Raw genomic sequence first — 24,258 nt, forward strand, 5'->3', positions numbered from 1 at the left:
CTACTCGCTACATCTAGGTCACAGGTATACAGGAAAAAAGCCTGAAACGCCATCAGCTGGAATGCTGCTGACTTGTCTCTTTTCTATTTCTTAAAAGATTGACAACAGCACCTCCTCCTTCAGTGTCTCAGAGGGAGAGTCCTCCTTGCCAGGGCTCTCAGTCTACACTCCTGAAACCATTCCTTCCCACCTGCTTTCAAATCCTGTCCCATCAATTTTCCCCTTTCTCTCCTAAGATCTTTAGTCTCTCCCTCTTCAACGATGTTGTACTTTCTCCTCGTTTTTCCATTTCAAAAGATTCCAGCAAAAAGAAGAAAAGAAAGAAATTTTATCTCACTCTAAATTCTTTCTGAGCCCATCCCTTTCTCGGTCATCTAAATTGTTGAAAAGTCATCTTCATTTGCAATCTCTAATTACTCAACTTCTTTTACTCCTCAGCATTATGTCATTTGGCTTATATGTTCACTGTTTTTATAAAGTGTGTGACGTCATCAAAGATTTGTACATTTCTAAATGCTGTAGATTCTTTTCCTGACTTTCTGTCTAATTTGCCACTGGTGATTTCTCTCCCACCAGCCCTCCTGCTTTGTGTTTGGGGGCACGTCTCTTCTGACTCTTCATCTATCTTTCCAAGTTCCTCTGAAGTTCGCTTGGCCAATCCCTCCTCCTTTGCCTATTCGTTATACGTTGTATTCCACTGTTCACACTATGGGGATGGTCTTGCCATCTTCTCATGGCTGCAAGCTCTCATGCTGAGCTATCACCTTCCAACTATCTCTCTGTAGGTGCCTCAAACTCAATATATATGAAAAAACATTTAGTGATTATCTGGTTAAATTGTTTATTTCATAAATTGTATTATTAGAGAAAGTTTGTAACAAATTAAGGAAATTCAAAACAGAAAATCATCTACAATCTCATTACCATGAAACTATTTTCATTTTTATGTTTCCTTCCAGTCTGTCTATACAGACCTAGAGAGTGTGTAATATCTATTTGTTAATATTAGTTAAGTGAATATATACATACTTTTACAGAACTCTCATTAATTCAACAAGTATTTATTGTGTATTTATCGAATATGTCCCAACACCGTTTTTTGAATAATCCCTTTTCTTCACTTAACTGAAATGCCATCTTAGTTGTCGATACTGTAGTGTGAAGAGCTGTTGCTGAAGTCAAACTGCTTGTTCAAAGCTCAGATCTGCAGCTTACTATCCATAAGATAATAATAACAGCAACAGACAATTATTAAGCATTTACAAGCTATTTACAAGCTCTGTTATAAGCAACTTGCATGTATTAACTCACTTAATCATCACTGCCACCTTGGGAGGTATTATTGGTACCTTTTATAGAGAGTTAACCTACGCACAGAGAAGTTAAGTAACATGCTTAAAGTCACACAGCTAGACTTTTTAGCTTAATTGACCTGAGAGGTAGTACAGGAATTTAAGAGTATGGACTTTGGGGCAATATTGCCTAAGTTTGAATTTCAACCTCACTAATTATTAGCTGGGTGACTTCTGGCAAGTAAAATGAAGATAATATTAGTACCTAGGGTTGTATCTAAGGATTAAATGAAGTCATGTAGTACTTAGAATAGTCTGGCACATAGCAAGTACTTAATGAATGTCTACAATAATTATCACATCCCAAAATCCTGTTCTAGATGTGACCCAAGAATTCTATACTGAGTCAAGTTATTCAGTTTTAAAAGCAACAGAAAGACATTCTCAAATATGCATAAAATCAGGAAATAATACCCCTATATACTCTTCCTAAAGAGGTTCCTACAGATGTAGCCTAGCCAACAATAAATGAATTACAATAGAGAACGCATGAGGGAGGAAGTCTGGTGTGAAAGGATATTGATAAGTACTAAATAAATTTAAATGTTATTTACCTATAAATGAGGAAATTATAGTTATGAAATAGAATGCAATTCTTATAACTCTTGGGGGGGGAGCTGAGCATTTCAAAATTTGACATTTGAGTGGGAGAGAAAATTTCTGATAATTAAGGCTACTGGCATGAAGTCACTACCTTAAGATATTGGCGTGACTCAAATCATCATGGACGGCCTGTAACAGAATGGAATGGCTTATAGAAATCTGGAAGCTAGTCCACTCTAAGCTACGGTCATCTTTAACACTAGCACTGGGCTTTCAAAACTGCAAAGCAGATGCACCACCACGCATGCAAAAGATAGGGGGTATAGCTGGAGGTTAATCTTCTCTAAGAGATTTTTTGGCCTAAGAAACATTGCAGCCAGCCAGTTTCAACTACAGCTGACCAAGATAATTGGCATGGGGCCCAGGCACTGCCTCTGTACCACGTTTGGCCAGGATTCAGAGCCACCCAGAAAGCAAGGAATGCAGAAAAAACCACTCCATTGCATGTGTCACTCCATCAGGTACCCGGCTGTGTATACAGATGGAAAAAGCTCACACCCAGATGCACTGGCTCTGTCATGACATTATCTGGAAAGTGCAAAACGTTGAACTGTGGTGGCAAATCTAGCATGATGTCTGTTGCTACCGCTTTTCTTCAGACAATAGTCCCAAATTTATATGCTGGTTTCGAAAAACACATCCATGTCTAGATCCACTTGCTTATTACCCATAAATCACAGATTGATGGCTCCAATTGCATATTGTTGCTGCTCCTCAGTTCAACATAACATTGTTACTATACAAGTCTATAAAAAGTCACTCTATTAAACCCCACAGTGCATTCCACTCTCTAACGTCCTTGCTATCTACCCACACCTTCACCACCAGGAATTACAAGACATTCAGGAGTATTTATAACCTATGGGCCGCCACAAACAGGATGAATGACACAATGATAAACAATAGTAGAGTTTATCTGCTTGGTAAATTCTTACTCAGCTTTCAAGTTTGGTCTTACTTGACTGATCACAGAAAGGCCTAGACATTTCTTCTGTGTATCAACTGCACATTCGATATATTCCTCTTATAAATGCTGTGTGCTTGTTTCGCCTAGGTTCTGTGAGAGTAGGAAGTAGGTCTTTAGATCCTTGTAACACTTGTGTCTAATAAGGGTTCAATAAATACTTGTTGAATACATGTATACCTAATTATATTTATTGTTATACTTATAGTCATAAATATACTCAACAATGTAACATCTATAATAATATTTTACTTATTGTCATATATAGTAAATAAAAAAATCATTTGTTCCAGATTTTTATTTGCCACCTTTCAATATTTATTTTTATTACGGAAGGCCTTTTATTTCAGAAAATTCATTGCCTTTTTATGGTAGTAAACCATGAGTTACATGTAGAATCCTTACCAAGCTTTTTTTTTTTTCGCTTGAGGAAGACTGTCACTGAGCTAACATCTATGTCAATCTTCCTCTATTTTTGTCTCAGCATGGCTTTGATGAGTGGTGTGTAGGTCCACGCCCAGAATCTGAACCTGTGAACCCTGGGCTGCTGAAGCAGAGTGTACAAACTTACCCACTATGCCACCAGGTCGGCCTCAACAAACTTATTTTTAACATCTACCTTTGGAAAAACAGAGAATTTATTATCTCTGAAAAATCTGTTTAATGATCTGAAAAAAGGGATTAGTGAATAATTATATTTATATATTGTTTCTAATGGCTCTTTTTTAACATTTTAATATAACTTCAAGTGTTACTATTACTAAAAAGATCATATTCTGTGAAAATAAAAGCACTATTAAAGTGCGATTAGATCATTTTATTTGACTAGTGACTTAAAAAATTTTAGATACATGACAAACAAAATTCTATTTTAATTGAAATGAAATCTCTTTATTATAAGCTAGGAAGAGATTTCCCTTTAAAATAAGAAATCTGTATTATTTGTGTTGTCTCTCAATATGAGAACAAGTGAACATATTTCACTTTGGTTTGAGAGAAGTCACAATTTGTCATGGCTTTTTTTGAGGAGGAAATAGGTAGTAAATAACAGGAGAAATGAGTACAGATGTTCAAGAGAGAAAGCAGCAAAGAAGAGAAAGTATAATATGACCCACTGAAAAGGGAGGCTTGAGGCAACGTGAGCTGGTGCTTATGGGGACACTCTTTCCACCTGCAAACACACAAATGCTGGATAAACTATGACGAAGCATGCTGTTTAATTACATTCTAGGCCAAAAAAAAAAAAAAAGAAAAAGGGAAATCCCTGTAAGCCAGAAATGAAAGCCAGAGTGGTAAACTGGAGAGGACTCAGCAATGGCCCCAGAATGTTTCAGATGCAGATATAAGACCAGGAGCCAAGCACTGGGGTTTGAAGCCCTTAGGGGCTGGGATACATGACCTCAGGCCCACTGGGAGAGAGGGGCAGGAAATGAACTCTGCATAAAATGTAGAATCTCAAACGGCCATCTCATCCTTGAATAAGGCTAGAAGACACTCCTCAGAATATGCCAATGAAGCCAAGAATCTATCAGAAACTTGGGTGGGGAGAAGACTCATCCGTGACTAAAAACAAAACAAACAAAAGTCTTGGCCTTTACAGGAGGTGAATTTTCACTTCCACTTGCTGTAGGAATCTGTACCAAGGAACAAATACTGGTCTAGGATCAGTGAAATTCCTAGGGTCTAGGGAGAGGCAAATGCAAAACTCATCTGTTAGGACAGGTATGCACATATGCAAAAAAAGATCTGTATAAGAATATTTACAGGAGCAATGTTCATAATAGCCCCACAGTGAAAATAACCCAAATGGTCATCTATAGCATAATGAAAAACAAACTATTTTATTTATTCAATGCATTATTATACAGCAATGAGAATGAATGTCTAAATCATGCAAAAATGTGAATAAACTCCATAAGCATAATGTTGTGTAAAAGAAGTAGACATAGAAAAATACTGTATGATCCCATTAATATAAAGTTCCCAAACAGTCAAAACCATCTATGATGTTAGAAGTTGGGATGGTAGTTACTTTTGGGGAGTGATTAGAAGGGGTACAATGGGCCGCCCTGGTGGCGCAGCAGTTAAGTTCACATGTTCCATTTCTCGGCAGCCCGGGGTTCACCAGTTCGGATCCCGGGTGTGGACACGGCACCGCTTGGCACGCCATGCTGTGGTAGGCGTCCCACATATAAAGTAGAGGAAGATGGGCACGGATGTTAGCTCAGGGCCAGCCTTCCTCAGCAAAAAGAGGAGGAGTGGCAGCAGATGTGAGCTCAGGGCTAATCTTCCTCAAAAGAGAAAAAATAAAGAGAGGGGAAAAAAAAGAAGGGGTACAAGGGGGCTTCTGGGAAGCTAATGATTTTTTAATTTTTTGACTTGGTTGATAGTAACATGGTTTCATTTACTTAGTGATAATTCATTAAGCTCTACACCTTTAATTTGAGAACTTTTCTGAAAATATTTATGTCAATAAAAAGTTTCTTTCTTTCTTTTTAAAAATAGTTCCACCCAAGAGGACAGCCTAGAGGGCACTGTTATCCAGCAGGAGTCTGTGCAGGGCTGACCACTGAAGTCCAGAGGCTGAGGGTCAGAGTCAGAAGTGTCCAGAGAAGAGAGAGGCATCACCTACATTACAGGATTACAGCTGGAGTTTCCCAGTGAAATATCCCCGAGAATCCCACCAAAGTATCCTATTCGAGAAAGAGTCAGCTATAATCATCCACTAAACACACAGAACTCTTGTGACAGTCATATATGTACCTGCCAAGTATAACTGTGTCCTTCCTTTTAACCCCTATTCCTATATCTTTGCCCTGAAAAGATAAAAGATTAGCTGCTAATGGGGCTTGGGAGTGTGAGCAGAGTAAACAGTGAAGGTGATCTTGTTCATTCTTCCCTGCAGGCTTTAGGCCCCAGGGAGTGCTGAGCTGGAGTAAAGGAAAAAGCCTAAGTTAGCTGAGAGTTTGGAATTTTGACTATAAGGCTGGTCTGTGCATTTTGATTACTGAAATGAGATTATTTTTCCAATGAAAAACTATGGGATTGGACTAAGATTTTGTGCAAAGGATGGAAGAACTAGCCCACAGTTAGATGTTATGCTCATATTGGTATTTTGAAGAAACACACATACACACACACACACATATATGGATAAAACAATCAGGCAATTGTTTTAATGTTGCTAGAAATATAAGTGTAAACCAGTGGTTCTCAAGTAGAGGCAATTTTCCCACCCCCTCTCTTGGACATTGCCCAATGCCTGGGGACAATTTTGGTTTACATAACTAAGGAGATAGGTGTTACTGAGGAGAGGCCAGGGATGGGATGCTGCTAAACATCACACAAGACACAAGACAGTCCCCACAATAAGAATTAACTGGCCCAAAATGTCAATAGTGCTGAGGTTGAGAAACCTTGACATAAACTCATGATCATTCCACTTTTTCAAAAAGAAATATTTTCTAGGTCTGTCCACTGAATATGTCCAGAAGCTAAGAAAACCACAGCAGCAATAAATGCTAGGATCCAGGTTGTCATGTCTAATGTCATTTTCATCTAAAAGGAACCAGAGCTCCTTGGAGATGTGGCTGATAAGGACTGGGGAAGGAAATGGACAAGTTGAGCCTAGGATGCTTTGTTGTAACAGAATTTGATGTAATTGGGAGTTAATGAAATTGTTTCAAAGCCACAGTGACCAAAGGTAAGACAATTTGAAAGTCAGAAAGAATTGAGTTGATGTGATTAAAAACACTGACTATAGAAAAAGCCATGACTACAGAACATGTAAAAAAGGAACAAACTCCAGGCTGGTCCAGCGGGGCATAGTGGTTAAGATGATGTGCTCTGCTTTGGCAGCCCAGGGTTCGCAGGTTCGGATCCCAGGCACGGACATAGCACTGCTCACTGAGCCATGCTGTGGTGGCATCTCACACAAAACAGAGGAAGACTGGCATAGATATCAGCTCAGTGACAATCTTCCTCAAGCAAAAAGAGGAAGACTGGCAACAGATGTTAGCTCAGGGCCAATCTTCCTCTCTCTCTCTCTCACACACACACACACACACACACACACACAAAAGGAACAAACTCACTGGAAACTACTGAAGGCTGCTAGGGCACAAACTTATTACTTTAAAAATTGATAATGAAAAGAAAATATGCATCTAATAGGTCTTCGAGTATAAATTGTATTTTAAGATTACCAAATTGCCTTTTGGAAAAAAGAAAGAACTATAAAAAAGATTTACAGCTGATAAAATCAGAAGTAGCATATCATCTTTTTGCAATCCCTAACAAAATGACCACCAGTTGTCTAGTCTGAAAAGACAATTAAAATACTCCTCCATTTTCCAACTACATAGCTGTGTGACACCAGATTTTCTTCATATCCTTCAACCAAACAAAATATTGCAACAGATTGAATGTAGACAAAGGTATGAGATACAGCTGTATTCTATTAAGGCAGACATTAAAATGACTTATAAAAACGTAAAACAATGTCACTGTTGTCATTAAATTTTTTTGGTTTAGAAAATTAACATTTAATGAATTTGCTTTTTTTAAGTGAATTAATAAGAAAATTTCAAAAAAATAGTTTTCATTTCTAATATGATAAATATTGACAGATATAATTCACATAAAGACTCCTAAGGTTCTCAATAATTTTTAAGCATATAAAGGGGTTGAGCACATTATCAGGCATTATACTAGCAACTTAACTGGTTGATTTCATGTAATCTTTATAACAAAATAGATACTACATAGGTATTTAATTTTTCCAAGGGGAAATGGCTAATAAGATACATGGAAATACCTAAGGATAGAGTAGACATAAAGAGTCTTGGGCTGGGAACAAAGAGGGCACAGAATATGCCCTTTGAGAACAGAGACACAGGCACTGGGCATCAGACATGAGCATGTGACACCTGAAGGGGGCTGCTGGGGAGAGTTACATCATGCTAGTGGATAGCAAGGGCAGAGAGAATGGCACCTCCCAGCTCTAACAGAAGAATATTGCTAAAGTTCAGCCTGAATCAGAAGCCACTCCTGGAATCCTAATTTCACTCAAGTATCAGACACACAGGTACTTAGTAGAGGCTGGGCACATTCGCAAACCCTCACACATCAATGAGAACATACGATGCCTTCACCCAAGAACAGCAACTCAGCTTGATTGAATTCTGACCAATCCCAGCATTTAGTGCTTCAAAGAAGAATTCTAACATCAGCCTAACTTTTATTTCTTGGTAGTTCACTAGTTTTTGTTTTGTCCTATTTAAACTCAATTAGGATGTTTTCTTTCTACGTAAAATTAAACATTTTTTCAATATATGCAAAGGGTGGCTTTTTTCATTATATTTGTTTGGGACACAGTGAGCCCTTCTGATGTACAAAGAAAAATTTTTATTTAACTGTTAAATTTACTTCTGCTATCCAAGGTCTACCACCTATTAACTATAAAAACAAAGCCGACCATGTCACTTCCCAGCTTAGACGCTGGTTCCCCTCTGAGTAAAACAGGACTTAATAAGTACTTGATAAGCATAAAAGACAGTTAGGCAGATCATTGAAATGCAGATTTCTAAGTCCCTTACCTACATAGTTTGATTCAGCATATCTGAGGTGAGGTTCAGCAATCTTTATTTTAAGCCCATACCCCAGGTGATTCTGAGGCAGAATGGGTTGAAGACCAAATTGGAAGGAACACTGGCTTACCAAACAAAATCCAAAGTAGAAGAGGAGCTAACTTTTGGACCTAATAGTTTGAGATGTTCAGTAGTCATCTATGAAGGTATCAGGTCTGCAGTTGGATATACGAGTCTGGAGTTCAGGGGAAAAGTCTGGGCTAGAGACAGAAATTTGGGAGAGATACTATGGATGATTTAGCTAAAGCCATGAGACTAGATTACATCTCCAAGGATGTGTCATACAAACAGACAGGAAGGGGTCCAAATACTGAGCACTGGGCCCTCCAATGTTAAAAGCTAAAGAGGAGGAGACTGAACAGGAGCCAGAGAGGAAAGTCAAGAGTGAGGTCTCCTGAAAGCCAAGTGAAGAAAGTATTTCCAGGAAAGTGGAGTGATCAACTGTCAAATGCTATCAATAGATCACATCAGATGGGACTGAGAGTTGCCCATCAGATTTGCAATGTGGTAACCTTCACAGGAGTGTTGGTAGAGGCAGTGGTAGAGACAAAAGACTGATTAGATTAGGTTTGAGGGAGAACGGGAGAAGAAAATTCACTGGAGGAGTTTGGCTGCAGGAGGAGCAGAAAAATAACTGGTTGCTGAAGGATGAGTAAAATCAACAGAAGTATTTCGGTTTTATTTTACTTAAAGATGGGAGAAGTAATAGCATATTTACATGCTGATGGGAATGATAGAGCAGAGAAGACAGAAATAATGATTTAGCGAGGAGGGGAAAAATTGCTGGAGCCTGCCCTTGAGTTGACAGGAGAAGTCTGGATGTGGGGCAGAGGGGAGAGGGCTGGCCTTGAAGAGGAGTGCAGATCCCCAGGAACAGGAGGAAAAGTCAATTATGCATTAGATGCCACAGGAGTACATGTGGTGGTGTGGTGGTAGCAGTTTCATGAAGTTTTCTCAGAAAATTAGGAAGCAAGGTCATCAGCTGAAAGTGAGGGTAGGAGAGTGCTGGAAGGCTGAGGAGAGAGGGAAGGTGGAAGACAGTCGTCCAGAAGCCATGGACAATGAATGGACTGTTTGCAGGGCAGATTACTTGTCATGATATTCATTTTTCAATACCACCTACCGATTATGCAAAATTTCTTTTCCCCTGAAATTCAGCTAGCAAATTTCTACCCTCCCTGATATAAATCAGTGTTCATTACAAATAATTAGGACAAAGAGACTCTAAATAATGAGTAAGATATAATGTAGTATAAGAGAGAAGGTTCTCTGGGTTCCATCCTCAGCTCTGCCATTTATTCGCTATTTGCCTGTGCAAGCGATTTAACCTCTTTGTGCTTCATGTAATACATACATTCGAGTTCCTGGCATGTAATAAGTGTTAATGTATATGCCACCATTATTCATAAATATATTCAGAACCATGCCAGTGAAACTCTTGGAAGACTTTTTTAAGAAGTTAGAAAAATTTTTATCTATAATGTACTTATACTGTGTGCACAACAAAATAACATAACAACAGAATCATCTGCAGACACCCATTCTTCTAAATGCTCTCTACATCACAAAGATGTCTTGCAAAAGGGAGCTACTCTCATTTTTCTATCAAAAACATTGTCTCGAGGGGCTGGCCTGGTGGTGCAGTGGTGAAGTTCGCACCTTCCACTTTGGCGGCCTGGGGTTTGCCAGTTTGGATCCTGGGTGTGGACATGGCACCGCCTGGCAAGTAATGCTGTGGTAGGTGTCCCACATATAAAGCAGAGGAAGATGGGCACGGATGTTAGCTCAGGGCCAGTCTTCCTCAGCAAAAAGAGGAGGATTGGCAGCAGATGTTAGCTCAGGGCTAATCTTCCTCAAAAACAAAACAAAAAAAACGTTGTCTCTACCTTGAAGGGGCAGATGAAGTGTCCCTTCTGCTAAATATCTTCTAAGTAACATCTACTGAGAAACTTGTTCTCATAGAGAAGGTCAGCAATTCAGAACACATATCCTTTTATAAAGGAAAATATGTAGTTCATCCTTAAATTTGACAACTCTTTTTAAGTACTGTGCACTGAGAAAAGCACTGCGTGGTAAAAAAGATTTTATATTGCTAAATATTTTTAAGATTCTACTGTATTTTAAGGGCCTTGTGCTAAAAATCAACCGCAGTAACGACATCTTGCAGAGCTTCGTTCATTTAAGATTTCAACTTGTTTGCTGCCATATATAACTTGCCTACGAAGGAAGCAGTAAATGAATTTCATATATGATGTTAACTGTAACCTTAACCTGAAATCTTTTTTTTTAATATCACAGCAACAATCCTATCAGTGGTTTATGCAGTCTTTCCATAGAACATTCCTTTAGTAAAGAAGGCAATTACTATTGAGACTATATCTTTTCTATATATATCTTTGCTTTACTGATTCATAAAAAAGTTTTTTTCTATATTTCACTATTGAAACAGAACCTAGCAACCAGTAAAACCTGATGATAAAGTATCTAGTGATGATGAGATAATGTTAACTCAGATAAAATCCAACTCTCAAATGCCTCCTGTCCTCCAGGCAGCTCCTATTCCCCCAAATTAAGAAGACAGTGAGGCTAGGCAGAAAAAAGGTAGGCAACTCCCAATCAGCCTTAATCTGTGAGAATCTCCCCAGGTGGGCCAACAAAACTGGTACTGACTAACCAGGAGATTTCCTGGACTCCTTGCCTAGGAGATCTAGAATTTTTTCCACCAATGTTTAAGCGCAGTGTAAAACCACAATCAAGACTGGATGGATTTGGATTATACAGTGGACCGCTGAGCTCTAAACCATCTGGCTGTGCAAGTTTACCCCAATCATTTCATTGGCCTCACAGTAATACCACCTAGCATTTGACTGAATTGAATTTTTTGGTGATTACCTTTTGGCAGTAATTCACTGTCATATAAACCAAGACATAATGAAACTCCACGTTCTTCCATCTGTCTAGTAAACCTTCCACACTACAATTTTTTCTAATATTTGATTTCTTTAAATCCTGAGCAATATTCTCTATGTATCTTTCAAAAGTATTTGCTGAATGCATTTAGCTTGCTACCAAGTTGTTTTACATGCATTATTTCAGTCATTTATACTAGGGTAGGAAGAACAGCAAGAACCTGCATATGTGGATTTTTACTTGGGAAACCTCAAAGAAGACTTCTAAACATTTTTCATTAGGTTAAGGGAAATTTGTGAATGACTAAATTGAATATTGCATGACCCTAAACATTGCTGAAAAAATGGCAGAGGTTTGGCTTCAGGTTCCGAGTACTACTTCAAATGTCTCGTTTATAATAATGGCTTCATATAGTTATTAACCAATAAGTCTAGCAAAATATATGCTTAGAGCAAGGCCCATCTTTTATGAAACCTATTTAAATACATATTTCAAATTATCTTCCTAATAATTTCTAATTTTTTTGATTTCTTGACAGATCTGATGACGTTGTCTAGTTTAGAGCTCTGCGTCTGCCTGATGAGTAGCTATTACTGGAGGTAGGAGAAATTTCAGCTCTACCATTTTTCTTGTTCACTTGTGCTTAAATTAATCGGTATTATCTTCAACCTGTGGTTTCTCTGTGGTCCAGATAAGCTGTAGTACTTCGCCATACCCTAAGCATGAATCCAGGGGGGAGTTTGCACGCCTCTATGCCTCTGCACCATGGAGCTTGGGCACTTCCATCAGGAGGCCTTGTCCTCCATAAGTGGTTTATGCCTCTGATGTATGCATTGAGAGTGTGCTAAGACAGATACCATTGCTATCAATGAGTCCTTTCTTATTTTTGAATAAGAATAAACATAAATACAAGTTCTAACATTTTCTTCACACACCTCAAATGCAACATCCCTGGGGTGTGTGAATCATATTAGAAAACCAGAGCTCTAGTGTATTTTGGGAGAAACGGCCCACTCCAGCTCTAATAAAGGCTCTTGGCTAACACTGCTGCTGTCCTTTCTTGCCAACCTCCTTTGCCACACATACTGGATATCACCACCTCCCTTCATTTCCCCAAAACAACAGTAACAGGGTGATTATGTAAAGCAAAAAATCTACTTAAGGTTTGAGAGTAGCTGGAGGTAATAAATACATAAGGCAGTAAATAATCCCAAATTTGTTGTCAGACATCACCATTCCTAGGGATTTATCGATCACTCCCTGCGATAGGAAACTTCTCACAGGCATTTATTTCTTGAGCCCTTGCCCCTTACTCTATTTCCTCCGCCTTGCCCCAGCTGCCAGTGACAACTCTCTAATTTATACTACAATTGTACACAGAGAGGGATTCAGTTCTTCACACTTCCATCGCCCCCAACCCACAGTGGGCTCTGGACTGACTTTGCATAAAGAAACTTTCACTAAAGTGCTCTGCTTAACGAGAGATCAACCATTGTGGTCTCTACTGTTAGCAACACAAACACTGCCACAAACTTTGGAATTTATAACTGAAAAATTAAAAATGTTTATCTCATGCTTACGCAAGATTCATTTCTCTCCTATGCGCCCCCAGTAATTAAACACCAGAGTTATCTGCTCCCTATCCTATGCTTCCACAATTCGTACTTCAGACCTCCCATAAATATTACTAGACTATATTTTAATAATGTGTTTATATTTCTTTTTCCCTAACTTATGAATTTGGCTGATTCATTTTTGAGTCTCAATATCTACCATAAATCCTGGCACAAAGAAGTCACTAAATATCTTTTTGTTTTTGTATGAAGGAATAAATGACCAAATGAATGAGTAAACTGACAGACGAGAATGTCTCAATTCTCAGAAGTTATGTTGTGCACAAAAGATTATATTATTTCAATATTCTGGTGAGTATATTATGTGGAATATAATATATACAATTTGAAATTAAACCACATCTCATAAGCCACGTTATCAGCTCCATAGGTGTTCTCTCTGACTCAAAGGCATCTAACCTCGTTCAAATCCATTTTGCACGGTGCCCTGAGGATGATCCTCTCTAAACACTACTTTCAACATCACTCCTTCACTTAGTAAAATAATCATATACTTCCTACTTCTTTAGATCAAAGTTCCCCTATCTACATTTTTTCCCCCAAAAATAATTATTTTGTGGAACTTTCATTATGCCACTCAACTTGGCTCCCATCTACCCAATGAACGTATTCCTCTCAGCTCCCGCCTGGCTCAGCTCCTTAGTGCACCATCTCCGGATTGTTTTCATGCCCTAGTAGTTTCCTGGCCTCAGTCTTGCCTATTCACTGCAAACATATTAATTTCCCTAAAGTATTGCAATATGTCACTAAGGTGCTCAAAAATCTTTAGAGGCATCTCATTCTCTACTCAGTTGGTTGCCAAACACCACATTGTGTATTCCACATTTTTTCAACCCTTTGTTTAATAATAATAATTTTCACCACTCTTTTTTGGCAGTGGTACCTAACTTTTCTGGAGGGGTGTCACTGATGCCTTTGAAAATATTGTGTGAGGGATCACCCGAGAAAAAAACACAAAAATGTTATATATAATTACAGGGGATTCTTGGATCCCTGACCATGTTCTACGCTTTAGCTAAATTGTGCTTTTGCTCATTCGATACTTTTTGTTTATAAGAGTCATTATTACAACTCTTGCTATCAAAATCATGCATTTTCAACAGTCCATCTAACGTGCTACCTTCCCAACAAAAATAATTTTGGTCTTCCTATTTAAATATGATCTTTTCCCCCTGGAAATCCAAACCACATTTAGTTTATATTACCTATGTTATACTTACTTATGGAGTTGTCTTATCTCCCTGATGAAATTAAAAACTCCATGAGGTTAGGTAATATGACTTATTTATTTTTTGTAGCTCTCTGCAGAACCCAGCATGGTAGTAAAAGTATAGGAAGAGAGATAATAATAATTATAGTAATTTTCAACCTGCTACTTTGCAAAACTCCAGCGGGCACCATGTTCAACAAAGTCTAAGAATTTATTTCTTAGTACGTCTGAAACCTTTTGGGGCAGATATGTTTCAGAATTCAAAATTGTTTAGATTTTAGAAAGATGATATAGAGCAAATCTTCATAATGAAACACATTAATATCTATGCAACAAAATGTATGAACATTCACATAGCCTATAAAATGAAAGTTCAGGTCAGGTCAGGTAAGGTATTATTATTGTTATGTTTTGCTGAGGAAGATTCGCCCTGAGCTAACATCTGTTGCCAATCTTCCCCTTGTTTTGTATGCAAGCTGCTGCCACAGCATGGCCACTGACAGACAAATGGTGTAGGTCCGTGCCCAGGAATTGAACCCAGGCTGCCAAAGCAGAGTGCACCAAACTTAACCACCAGGCCTCTGGGGCTAGCCCTCAGGTAAGGATTACTGATGAATGACTACAAGAAAACTCTAGTTTGCAGGGCTTTTTGGATATTGAGATTGTGAATGAGGAATTGTGGGCCTCTGTCAGTTCTTGGCTCCATCTAGCCAGGCTGGATTCTGCAATTTATAATGCAGGGTGACCTCAACCTTTTACTTGGAATTTTCTGCTCTAACTGTATTCTTTAATGGTCTCTTTCAACTTTCTAGGGTACCTGAAGGTCAAAAGTGGTGCACTACAGCCACTACACAGCACCAGGGAAGCAGAGGCTAGCTCAGACTAGGTAGGGTTAGTGTGGCAGGAAATCAGATACGAGGTTGATGTGTAATAGTGGCCTTCTCAGGAAATTCTTGCTTAAAGAAAAAAGCATATTGTCATATCATATCCTGACAGCAAGCAGTTTGGTGTATATTCTTTCCAGATAGTTTTCTATATATAGTAATATCAACTGAGTGAAATTATTTTTACCCAAAATGATATCATTGCTTGCTTTTTCACAAAATCATGTATTTTAGATACCTTTTCATATCTGCAATACAGACAGCTAGCTCGCTCTTTTTAAAGGCCACAGAGTATTTCAGTGCACAGGTATATCATAATTTATTAATCTCCTATTAACAGACATTTGGGCTATTTTCAGTTTCTAAGTATTGTAAATAATGACGTAATAAACATCCACCTGGAGCTATTTCTAGTTTTTTTAAGGACGAGTTTCTAGAAGTAAAATTGTTGGGCCAAAGTAATGAATACTTTTAATAGATAAGACCAAATTGCCCTCAGACTCTCAAATGGTTATTGTTCACTGCTTTATCAGTCTGACTGCTGGAATACCCATTATTTTAATCATATTACTTATTAGTGAGTTAAGCATTTTTCATACTTCTACAGACTATTTTGTGAATTATCTTCATATCTTTTGTTCATTTTTCTTTTTGGCTCTTTGTCTTTTTTTCTTATTGGTTTGCAAGACTATTTTGCCTATTAGTAATAACATTCTTTTGATTTATACATGTGTTACAAATAGTTTCCTAATTTATCCTTTGACTTTTTTTTTTTTGCCTTATAGAAGTCTGAAACTTATTTATGTAGCAAAATTGAGCAAATTTAATTTTGAATTCTGGATTTCATGTCAATATTAGAAAGTTTTGTCACTCCAAGATTATAAATATATACCTCCATCTTTTCTTTCTGTGCTTTTAGGAGTCTTTTCCCTTCAAAAAAAATAACACGTAAATCGTCGGCCCACCTGAAATTTTTCTTTTGTTTAATAGGCCAGTAGTCTCAAGACCATTTATCAAATAATCCATCTGAAAATAAAAGCTTCTTAACTCCTAACTCCTATCTATTTTTTAAAAGGTTGTAAATAAGTTCTACTTTTTCCAATAAATCACCTTTTCTAACTACTACAGGACAAAAATAAATAATCTCTTCCAGCACTATCTACTATTTTTGGTAAGTTACTTAACTTCTGAGTCTCTGCTCACACACCTAGAAAGTGGGAATAAAAACAGAGATAATGAACATAAAGCATTAACCATGGTTTCTATTACACACAGGCAGTCAATAATAACAGCTATTGGTACTTTCTTCCCTGATCCACTTACAGCACTCCAAGTCTGCATCACACAATTTAACCAGGCTCTAAACGGTGGGTTGTTTGTCATTCAGTCACTTCCACTTGCACTACAAGCTCCTTGAAATTAAAGACTGCACTTTCTCCTGTGGAGGCAGTGAATATCCGGTAGAGAGTAGGAGCATGGGCTCCAGGAACTCAATTCTGCTCTACTTCTCACTAACTGAAAGAACCTCATCTGTAAAACGAGGAAAGAACCTTCCTCAGAGGATTATTGTGAAGGTTAAATGAGTTAGGACACGTGAAAAGATGAGAAGAGTACCTGAATTTAGCAAACACTTAATAAATGATAGCCATTATTTTTACTCTTTAATTTTTATGTTTCCTACGAATGTTGCAGCATAGTTTTGGGCTCATTGTCCATACTCACTAATTTTTTTATTCAACCTCACAAATAAATCACTTCGCCATAGAAGAGAAAATAACATTAGAAGTATTTTTTTCTGAAGAAATAAAGATTATCATTGAGTATTATTCTTCAAGAAAACAAATTATATGATTCCTTAAAATGTTATATAAAGTACGTAACACCAGAGGCTATAGCAGCAGCTGAGAAGGAAACCAAAAACCTAAGTTAATTACATTTAAAAAAACTGAGCATGAGAGTTTACTTCTTTGCTTTGTAGGAATTTAAACTAAAAAGGAAAACATAATAGATTGATAAATTATGTGAAATATGCATTATGTAATTTATTAGCTCCTTCCAGCAATGAGAAGGCTATTGTGTTCATCTGCCCTTTCACAAATTAGGCAGATATGGAAGATCTAAGAGTATGTGACTTTCTAATGTTCTAAACGAGGATGAAGTTTAAAAACCCAGGAACGTAAATGATTAGTGTGCCTGTTTTGGAGTCTCTGCCTTGAGTATCAATTATTTCTATCAATCTCTTAAAGAAGCTACTGATGAAAGATTCTCTAAAGTTACTTTGTTTTGCTGACAAAAGACAGAGCTCTATAACTCAGATATGATTTTCAGGTGATAATGCTGATATTCTGTTAGAATACTGAACAGCTTGATTTGAAACCTTGATCAAATGTTCATCCTATCTATGCACAGATGTCAAAAAGGTATCAGCAAATAAAGTCAAGAAACTGTTTAGGATTTGCTCAAGTACCTGAATAAATACATGATTGAGGCCTAAGGGCTTCTCGTCATAATGTAGCAGTATTAAAAAAAAACATTGGCGGGGAATCCTTTGTTCAAATAAAATCTTAAGTGGAAGTAGAAACCAAATAAACAGACAAAAGCAGAGCTGTTCTAGGCTGAAAAAGGAATGGGACTGAGTTAAAGAACACAACTTCAAAACCAGTCTCCTGTAAGAGATCATGTTTTTGTCTGAAAAATTATAAAGTAACGAATATTTGTTCAAATACAAAACAATCTGGAGAGACAGCACAGAAGCACACAAAACACAGAAGCTGGAGTCAGATGCCCTGGATTTGAATCTCAGCCCCTACACCTTGTAGCGTCCTTTCTGTATACTCATCTGTGAATACAGAAATTAAGAATACCTCCACCTCATAGGACTCTTAGAAGATCAAAGGACTTAATACAGTAAAGCACTTAGAATGGTGCCTGGGTCATAGCCAAGGGTACTTAAGCGTCGGTTAAATGAATAAGCCTCTCACACAACACCAGGATATGTTAGTGGAACAAAGTGCAACCCTTCGAGATTTGTCTAACTGAATACTGTGGTGCAGCATCCACAGCTTTGGCATAAGTCATATCAAAGTACTCTCAAGTTCACTAATTGTACATCAGTATTTTTCTTTTGTTTTTGTTTTCTTCTTTTTGGTTTTATGCATGTCAAAGAGAGGGACTACATAAATACTCATCTTTGTAGTATCAGCACAAACAACTTTTAAATGTAGTTAGTGTCAATACATACATCTGGAAGGAATAAATCAATGAATTAAATCATTTTAGCAGCATGAAAGAAGCTAATCACCCAGTTCACTTACAGCTGCATCAAAATAATTGTATTCTGGAAAGAGGAGTAAGGCATGTATTCAAGGAAGCAAGTGCAAAAAATGCTTACTCAAGTAATGGTGCAATAGCAACACCTTAATAAGATTCTTATACTATGAAGTATGCAATAGTTAAAAGAACAAGCTAGGACTATATATAAACATACTGGGCTACAGGTCATTGTTGCATAAAAAAATACGATGAGAAATGATACACAAATTATGATATGTGATATCATTTACGTGTTAACATATCCAAAACACAATATTACATATGCATACACACACATGTAAAAATCTGAGATAGCAGTGTAGAAGAATGGTAGGAAAGGAAACAGATTAGAGGTATTGATCAAAGAGGATTTAAGCCTTATTGGTAACGTTTTAATTTTTTAAAGGATAACATATTGCTGTGTTGAGTAATCAAAGCACAAAAATTCAAAGGCTGGAGCAGGAGCGCTAGCTGTTAGCATTAGCAAGTATGTCTTGATATCAATGCTTCCCCCTTAGGTTCTTGCAGTGGTATTAAGATGCAGGCTCTGAAGGAGCACTAACAATTTGAGAACTCTACATAACAAATATTGAGCAAATGACACCAAATGCTACCTTTTAATGATTTCTTTCAGTAAAGTGGAGGCTTACTTTAACAGGTCATAATACAAAACTGTGCTTAAAACCAGCTTACTACTCATGCTAAATATTAAACTGAGAGACGTGCAGCTTGAGAATAAAATATCCAACTTATTATCTACTATTAAAAATATTTATTATTATTTATAGGGTTTAGAAGTGATGTCCAGTGAATTACTACATGTTTGTTTTTAGGGTAACAGGAAAACTGCCACAGGGTAGACTCTACTGGAGAGAAAGTTACATTAAACAAGTTTATTGGCAAATTATCTTCTCAAGAGCCCAAATATTAATCGAAGAAATTATGGTAGAAGGGATTGCTGGATAATTTGTGGACTACAAAAGACAGAGAAAGCATTAAAAAGCTCCAAAGGCAGGAAAAAGTTTTTAGGGATACAGAGGGGCATTATATAATGATGGATACATGTCACTGTACATTTGCCCAGACCCATAGAATGTACAACACCAAGAGCGAGCCCTAATGTAAACCATCGACTTTGAGAGATTATGATAGGTCAATGTAGGTTCAATTGTAACAAATGTGTCACTCTGGCGAAGAATGTTGATAAAAGGGGAGGCTATGCATGTATCAGGGCAGGAAGTATATAGGAAATCTCTGTTCCTCCTCTCAATTTCACTGTTTACCTAAAATTGCTCTAAAAGATAATAAAATCTTAAAAATGTTTGTATGTTCATTATTTCTCTTTTGGAAGCCATACCAGGCAGAACTATGCTGCCAAATCAGTTTTCATTTTTAGTTTATGACACCAACTCTTCTGAACTTTTGAAAGAAATCCATTATTCATAAAAATATTTCATTTCTGTCTAGTTTCTTCTGTGGTCTACTTATGATGGTGTCTCTAATTCTCAAAGACTCTTCCCACCATGCCCAGCTTCTGGCAGACTAGTCAATTCTCTAGTTGCCCAGGCATTGCACAAACTAATCACTTACCACTTCTATAATTACTTACATGCATGCTAATTGAGAGAATGTCCCTTTCCTCTACTATACTATAAACTCCACTAGGGTTGCAGCCAGCTAGCTCACCCCTTTTACTGCTTTTTCAACTAGCACCCAGCATAGTATTTGGCACACAGCAGGTATTCAATAAATTTGGTTAATTCATACATGAACAACAACAAAAAAACAGATGAACCTGGAGGACATTATGCTAAGTGAAATGAGCCAGACAGAGAAAGAAAAATACCGTATGCTATCATTTATGTTAGAATAAAAAAAAATCAAATTCATAGAAACAGAGAGTAGAAAAGTGGTTGCCAGGGCCTGGGGGGCGGAGGGAGGTGTATGGAGGAAATAGGGAGATGTTGGTAAAAGGGTACAAATTTTCAACTACAAAATAAATAAGGTCTGAGGACCTAATGTATAATATGGTGACTATAGTTCATAACATTTTATTGTATAGTTTAAATTTGCTGAAGGAGTAGAACTTAAATGTTCTTGCCCAAAAAAGGTAAACGTGAGGTAATGGATGTGTTCATTGACTTTATGGGGAGAATCCTTTCACAATGTATATGTTGCTTCAAGCCAAGTCTTAATAAAGGAATGCAGTGGGCTATTCAGCCAATTGCTTTTTGCCTAATTCATCTTTTAGCTTAAGAGACATCATCTCTCCCTCTCCCTGTACCCGACTTCAGAGTGGTTTCTTTTTTTTTTTTTTTCTCCCACTTCTGTCTTCCGTCTCATACCAAAAGAAACCCAGTTTTCCTGGGTGACTTCTGTATAGGCTTTCTCATCTCCCACTCCTAACTTGGAGGACAGGTGGGGTAACTGGTTTTTGGCCCCTGCTTGTGTCTTCTCATTGCTGCTCTATCTATTTATATCACACCCTCCAAACATCCTTGGTCTTGCATTTTCTTTTAGGATTCACTTTTACCTTCTTAGATGTCTATTTTATCACTTGGCTAACACTTTTTCTTCCAACCCTCTATTGTTTTTCTTTGAAATTTTAAACCACATTTCCTATTATGAGAAAAGAATTATAGTGGTGGAGAGCACAGATTCTGGAGTCACACCATTTGGATTTGAATCCTGACCCTACAACTTCCCAGCTGTACTGAAGGCTATTCAACATCTTTGGGCCTTACTTTCCTTATTTGGAAAGAGAGAATAATAATAATATCTACATTATAAGGATTAAATGAGTTAAGACCCATAAGACACTTAAATAGTCACTGGCACATAGAAATGTGCCACTGGCACATAGTCACTCTAAATGCCATTATTATCATTATTATCCTTAGTAAACATTAATATTGATACTGTTGACTCTTGACTTTCAACACCTGGACATACTGACATCCCCACAGAGTTCTACCTCAAACCAGCTCATGACACAGCCCTACTTTACTCTAAGATTCAAACCTGGTATTTCTCTTCAACTATAAAAGTCCTTTCACTCATCTTCCTTACTATTGAAAACTCCCAGAACCTTCTCTCTATTCTTTTGCTTTAAATCACTGATTCTCTCCCAATTCATCCAAATACTAACAACCTAACTTCCCAGCCTATAACTCTAACAATTTCCTAATATGAATCTTCAAGTCTTGGTCAGTCTAATCTTAATCTCTTCACTCTTCTTTGAACATATACACTTAAAAGTTCTCCTCAATGTTCAGAGATCAGTAATCTTACTTGTCCTTTAATAACCAAATGAAGTTTATATCTTCCATGAAGTCTTCTCCCATCATTCTAGAACATGTACATTCCATCCTACGAACACCCTCCCCCTTTGCAAATATACAAACTCACAAACTACACAAATCTTACATACTTTATAGAATTGCTTATCTGGATGTTAAGTGAGAATTTCTATTTTACATACACATATGTTTTACATGCATATCTGTTACCTCCTCAACTCTACACTCCTTGAAGGCAAAAACAACACCAATTGAAGCTGACAATATGCTAGGCATTCTTTTAAATACTTTACACGTATTAACTCATGCAATCTTTGTAACAACTCTAAGAAGTAGCTACAGCTATCCTCATTTTGTAATCTAAGGCAGAGAGAAGTGAAGTCAGGGAAAGAATATCTTTGGCACAAATCTAAATATAAGAGGTATACAATAATTGCTGAATGAATGAACTTACTCATATACTTTTGTAATCTTGCTCTAGTTTCATGAAGGATTTATCAATGTCTGTCCTAAGTTCCTCTTTATAAATGTTGCCAAATAAGAGTGCCTCATTTCTACTATTTAAGACTAAAATAGGACCATGCCAAAAGTAGGGGTCCAACAAATACTTCCTAAGAGTAAATTTTTGGTTTTGGATGCTATTCTGATAATAATGTGGTGAAAACATTTGTATTTTACAGTTAGGGTGCTCTTAGTTCTCTACATGCACTTTTTGAAGTAACTTCTGAGAATTAAACAGCATTTACCATATATCCACTTGTGCACAGCATTTCTGATTTATAAGCATTGTAATTAAATAATATCTAACCTATGTTGACTAACAATCAATTAGTAACTAGTTGTGTGCTCTTTGGATACTCAAATTTATATCTTTGGGATTGCTTATCTGTAAAAAGAAGGAGCTGGGCTAGAAGAAACTGGCCTTTAGGGAATTCGAAGGGGATCATTCACTTATAAAATTATATTATTCTAAGGAGACTATAAGAATAAAGAAAATCATATTAATGCAGAAAGGAATGTTCAAGAAACCAGAACCAAAGTCAGATGGGATAGTAACTCCAATTACACACTGGAGAATTGACTCTTCACACAATGAACTTCTATCTGCAACTATGACTAAATGATGTCAATGGGAAAGTTAAAGCCACTCTCAGTTGTACCATTTTCTCAAGTACCCTCTTTTCACAGTGCTTCAGTTAATTTAAAATGCAATTAAACCCCCCTGAAGCTGAATACATGTGTTCAACATCAGTTAAAAACATTCATCCTTTGTGGGAAAAAATCATATTCTAGAAATATACAAAGCAAATATTTTTATGAAGAATTAATTTCAGTAGAATGAGTACAAATACTATTAATAAATAGTTGGGAATCATTTTTATCAAAAAGGCATAATAGTTCTAAAGAATCACCTGTTAGGCATCTGCAGGGATAGTCAATATTTTTGTTAAATATTTTTAGGTTAATATTCCTTTGGGGTAAATGTGCATTAAATATGCACATCAAACTCCTCTGAAAGCCCTCTTAAGGTAAAAATTCCCCACTCCCTCTTTTCTTTATGAATAGAGGGCTCCTGCAATCAGAAAACTCATGGACAGAAAGCAAAAAAAGCAGACATCTAGATCTTTGGTTCCTTGTCTAGATGTGATCTTAGTACTCCAGAGGGAACCTAAACTCACTTCAGCTTGTTATAAAATACACTTATTGTGAGAATTCAAATGAGAAATGATCTTCAAATATAATGTGTTTGCCTACTTAGAGTTCAGTGTAGATAGAGAAATTAAAAAACATTTTCTACGAAAGTTCAAGTCTGAAATATACTATGCAAGTCAATGCAAAATCACTAAATATGTAGATGATTTTAAAAACTTAAATGTCTTACTTGAAGCAAAATACTTCTTTAGAAATTATATTACTGTGATGTCCAAATTTTTTCATTTGCTTTAAACTATTTACTCCATTCCCTATACACTTACAAAAATATGCTAAACAATTTAAAAAATTTGTTTAGAATTATCATTATATAAGTATTACAGAGATATGCAAGTATGGGAAAGACAAAATCATATAGAAAATTTGTAACTGCATCATATGTACACATATACATACAAGTACATTTATATAATTTCAACAACTTTTACCATTTTTATTTTGATTGAAATTTTAAATTTAATATATATTATATATTATATATGATAGAAATAGAGACATATGATTAGAACAAAGCTATTTCTTAAAGCCAGACAGTTAATAAACAATAGTAGCATTATTCCCGAGATTAGTATGACTTGTGTATAATATTGAAAGTGTTAGTCAAACAGTACGCAATTATAATATCCAACCACGTTCAAGTTTGAGTATTATAAATAAAAACATATTGTTAAAACATCATACATTTTAAGTTATATGGAAATATAACTTTCTTAGAAGAAGCAAGGGATA

The 24,258-nt window shown here is 36.7% G+C and overlaps 1 protein-coding gene across 3 annotated transcripts in view; it reads right to left on the minus strand.

Moving 5' to 3' along the window:
* Nucleotides 1-24,258, minus strand: part of PGR (progesterone receptor) — a 73,946-nt gene that overhangs the window by 45,300 nt on the left and 4,388 nt on the right. The window lies entirely within an intron of this gene.

Source organism: Equus caballus, chromosome 7, assembly GCF_041296265.1.
Source record: "Equus caballus isolate H_3958 breed thoroughbred chromosome 7, TB-T2T, whole genome shotgun sequence".
In the NCBI taxonomy this organism is placed as follows: Eukaryota; Metazoa; Chordata; class Mammalia; order Perissodactyla; family Equidae; genus Equus; species Equus caballus.